The sequence below is a fragment of the Trichechus manatus genome, unplaced genomic scaffold (genome assembly GCF_000243295.1).
Source record: "Trichechus manatus latirostris isolate Lorelei unplaced genomic scaffold, TriManLat1.0 scaffold00240, whole genome shotgun sequence".
Lineage (NCBI taxonomy): Eukaryota > Metazoa > Chordata > Mammalia > Sirenia > Trichechidae > Trichechus > Trichechus manatus.
The window spans coordinates 2,300,942-2,305,720 of NW_004444176.1; the positions used below are offsets into that span (position 1 = coordinate 2,300,942).

The 4,779-nt window shown below is 39.8% G+C and overlaps 1 pseudogene; it reads left to right on the top strand.

The window, feature by feature from the left end:
• Positions 1–6: 6 nt before the first annotated feature.
• LOC101347388 (olfactory receptor 5AN1-like) lies at positions 7–944 on the top strand (annotated as a pseudogene).
• The last annotated feature ends 3,835 nt before the right edge of the window (positions 945–4,779 follow it).

A 4,779-nucleotide genomic window follows, 5' to 3' on the forward strand; every position in this document is an offset into this window, starting at 1 on the left:
GAGCCAATGACTGGGAGAGGTAACCTTACAGAGATCACACAGTTCATCCTGTTGGGATTCTCGGATTTTCCCAGAATCACAATAGTGCTCTTTGCTATATTCTTAGTGATCTACATTACAACTCTGACCTGGAACCTGGCCTCATCATCTTAATAAAGATAGATTACCACCTCCACACTCCCATGTATTTCTTTCTCAGTAATCTATCCTTCATAGATATCTACTATGTTACTTCCACTGTTCCCAAGATGCTCTCCGACTTCTTCCAGGAGCAGAAAACGATCACCTTTATGGGCTGCATTGTTCAGAACTTCATCTTTTCAACCATGGGACTGAGTGAGTCTTGCCTTGTGACGGCTATGGCTTATGATTGATATGCTGCCATTTGTAATCCACTGGTCTACTCAACAATCATGTCACCCACTCTCTGTGTTCAGATGGTGCTTGGAGCCTATATGGCTGGACTTTCTGTTTCTTTATCCCAGTTGTGTGCTTTGCTTCAGCTTCACTTCTGTGGGCCTAATGTTATCAACCACTTCTTCTGTGACATGCCCCAACTATTAATCTTGTCTTGCTTTGACATTTTCTTCGTACAAGTCATGACTGCTATATTAACTATGATTTTGGGGATAGCAAATGTTCTAGTCATCATGTTATCCTATTGCTGTATTATCATTTCCATTATGAAGATCACTTCACCTAAAGGCAGGTCTAAGGCTTTCAACACCTGTGCGTCTCACCTGACAGCTGTTTCCCTCTTCTAATACCTCAAGCATTTTTGTCTATTTGAGTTCCAGCTCTGGGGGCTCCTCCAGCTTTGACAGATTTGCATCAGTCTTCTACACTATGATGATTCCCATGCCAACCCCCTGATTTATAGCCTGAGGGACAAGGAAATCAAAGATGCCTTGAAGAGGTTGCAAAAGAAGAGAGGGTACTGTTAAGGTCACAGATTCCGAGATTTCTGACAGATTTGGCAGTAAGACACACCTTAACCCACTATAATGTGAGTATAAATGCAATATAATAATATTCACACTGCCTTTGCACAAAATGGCTTAGTTTGACACAGATGATATGCCAATATGGAGCAACAGTTGACCTGATGCCATAGAATGCAGTATCTTTAACCTGGAGGTTCATTATTTTCTCCTTATATCAGGGGTAACCTCATCATTTATTAATCTATCCACAACTTTTATGAAACAGCCAGGTATAGAAGGTCTTTTGCCTCTTTTTGCTTCTGAGATTGAGGCCTCCTCAATCTCAGGCCTCCAACCCTAGAGAAAAGATGCCTTCAGAGCCCCCAGGAGTCTAGAAACCTTGTACCATGAATTGAATTGTGTCCCCCCAAAATATGTGTATCAATTAGTTGGGCCATGATTTCTAGTACTGTATGATTGTCTATAATTTTGTCATCTGATGTGATTTCCCCATGTGCTGTAAATCCTATCACTATGATGTTAATGAGCTGGATTAGTGGCAGTTTTATTGATGAGATTTACAAGATTAGATAGTGTCTTAAGCCAATCTCTTCTGAGATATAAAAGAGAGAAGCAAGCAGAGAGACATGGGGACCTCATACAACCAAGAAAGCAGCCCCGGGAGCAGAGCATGTCCTTTGGACCAAGAATTCCTGTAAGGAGACACTCCTAGTCCAGGGGAAGATTGATGACAAGAACCTTCCTCCATAGCTGACAGAGAAAGCATTCCCATGGAGCTGACGCCCTGAATTTGGACTTCTAGCATACTAGACTGTGAGAAAATAAATTTCTCTTTGTTAAAGCCATGCACTTGTGGTATTTCTGTTATAGTAGCACTAGATGACTAAGACACTTTGCTTCTCAAATATTCTGATGCAGCACAATACAAACAAGGTGCTAATTATTAATCTTTCTTTGTTTCTGACCAGAGCGGAATGAACAGAGAGTAGAGATGTACCTTTAGACAGAAACAAAGTCATACAATTGGTCTGACTGTGTCTCCTGGAATGACAAACCTAAGATAGCTAAACTGTGTCTAGTCTCTTTCAGTGCTGATCATTTGAGAATTTTTGATCATGTCTCTGATCATGTCAGGTATAGACCAAGAAAGGGTGAAGAGATTTGAATCAAGAACAGGGATGGAAAGAAGGATGTGGTCCCTTAAGTGCCATTTCCTTCTGAGCCTGCTTTCAATACTCTAGATATCCCCCTAAGCACTGCTATCACTGAATCTCACAAATTTTGATAAATTGCATTTTCATTTTCATCTAGTTCCAAATATTTTTTCATTTTTCTTGAGAATTCTCTTTTGACCCATGTACTATTTAAAAGTGTGTTTTTATTTTTTAAGAGAATATTTAGTTGTGTTTTACATGAAGGTTTATAGAACAAATAGTTTCTCATTAAACAGTACTCATATTGTTTTATGACAATGGTTAACAACCCCGTGACATGTCAATACTGTCGCTTCTCAACCTTAGGTTGCCTATTACCAGCTTTCCTGTCCCCTCCTGCCTTCTAATCCTTGTCCCTGGACTGTTGTGCCCCGTTAGTCTCGTTTTGTTTTATGGGGCGGTCCAATCCCCGGCTGAACGGTGAACCTTGGGAGTAACTTCACCACTGAGCTAAAAGGGTGTCAGGGGCCATACTCTCAGGGTTTCTCCAGTCTCTGTCAGGCCGGTAGGTCTGGTCTTTTTTTTGAGTTAGAATTGTGTTCTAAATTTTTCTCCATCTCTGTCTGGGATCCTCTATCGTGATCCCGTTCAGAACCTTCAGTGGTAGTAGCCAGGCACCATCTAATTGTACTAGACTCTGTCTGGTGGAGACCATGGTAGCTGTGGTCCATTAGTCTTTTGGACTAATCTTTTCCTTGTATCCTGTTTTCTTCATTCTCCCTTACTCCCAAAGGGGTGAGACCAGTGGAGTATATTAGATGGCTGCTCACAGGCTTTTAAGACCCCAGATGCTACTTATCAAGGTAGAATGTAGAACATTTTCTTTATAAACTGTATTATGCCAATTGAGCTAGATGTTCCCTGAGACCATGGTTCCCACCGCCCTCCGCTCAGCAATTCAGTTGCTCAGGGAATTTGGATGTGTCTGTGGAGCTTCCATGACCTTTCCTTGTACGAGTTGTGCTGGCTTCCCCAGTATTGTGTACTGTCTCATCCTTCACCAAAGTTACCACTTATCTATCGTCTATTTAGTGTTTCCCCACCCCCCTCTCATAACCATCAAAGATTATTTCTTTTTGTGTGTAAACCTTTTCATGAGTTTTTACAGTAGAAGTCTCATACAATATTTGTCCTTTTGTGATTGACTTATTTCACTCAGCATAATGTCCTCCAGTTCCATCCATGTTATGAGATGCTTCACAGATTCATCATTGTTCTTTTTCGTTGCATAGTACTCCATTTTGTGTATGTACCATAGTTTGTTTATCCATTCATCTGTTGATGGGCACTTAGGTTGTTTCCATCTTTTTGCTATTGTGAACAATGCTGCAATGAACATGGGTGTGTATATGTCTATTCGAATGATGACTCTTATTTCTCTAGGATATATTCCTAGGAGTGGGATTGATGGATTGTATGGTATTTCTATTTCTAGCTTTCTAAAGAAGCGCCAAATCATTTTCCAAAATGGTTAAATCATTTTGCATTCCCACCAGCAGTGCATAAGAGTTCCGATCTACCCGAAGCCTCTCCAACATTTGTTATTTCCAGTGTTTCTGATTCGTGCCAGTAATGCCGGGGTGAGATGGTATCTCGTTGTGGTTTTAATTTGTGTTTCTCTAATGGCTAGTGATCACGAGCATTTCCTCATGTGTCTGTTGGCTGCTTGAATGTCTTCTTTGGTGAAGTGTATGTTTGTTTCCTTTGCTCATTTTTTAATTGGATTATTTGTCTTTTTGCAGTAGAGGTATTGGATTTTCTTGTCGATTTTAAAGATCAGACCTTTGTCTGACTTGTAATACCCAAAATTTTTTCCCCAGTCTGTAGGTTCTCTTTTTAATCTTTTGGTGAAGTCTTTTGATGAGCATAAGTGTTTAATTTTTAGAAGACCCCAGTTATCTAGCTTATCTTCTGGAGTTTGTGTGTTGTTGGTTATGGTTTGTATCTTGTTAATGCCGTGTATTAGGGCCTGTAGCATTGGTCCTATTTTTTCTTCTATGAACTTTATAGTTCTTGGCTTTATATTTAGGTCTTTGATACATTTTGAATTAATTTTTATATATGGTGTGAGGTACGGATCTTTTTTTTGCAGATGGACATCCAGTTTTGCCAACACCATTTGTTAAAAAGACTATCTTTTCCGCATTTGATGGACTTTGGGCCCTTGTCGAAGGATCAGGTGACCGTAGATGGATGGATTTACATCTGGGTTCTCGATTCTGTTCCATTGGTCAATGTATCTGTCATTGTACCAGTACCAGGCTGTTTTGACTAACATAGCTGTATAGTAGGTTCTGGGGTCAGGTAGTGCGAGTCCTCCTACTTTATTCTTCTTCTTCAATAGTGCTTTACTTATCCGGGGCTGCTTCCCTTTCTATATAAAGTTAATGATTAGTTTTTCCATCTCTTAAAGAATGTTGTTAGTATTTGGATTGGTATTGCATTGTATTTGTAAATTGCTTTGGGTAGAATTGTCACTTTCACAATGTTGAGTCTGCCTATCCATGAGCATGGTATGTTCTTCCATTTATGTAGATCCCTTTCGGTTTCTTTCAGTAGTGTTTTGTTGTTTTCTTTGTATAGGTCTTTTACATCCCTGGTTAGATTTATTCCTAAGTATT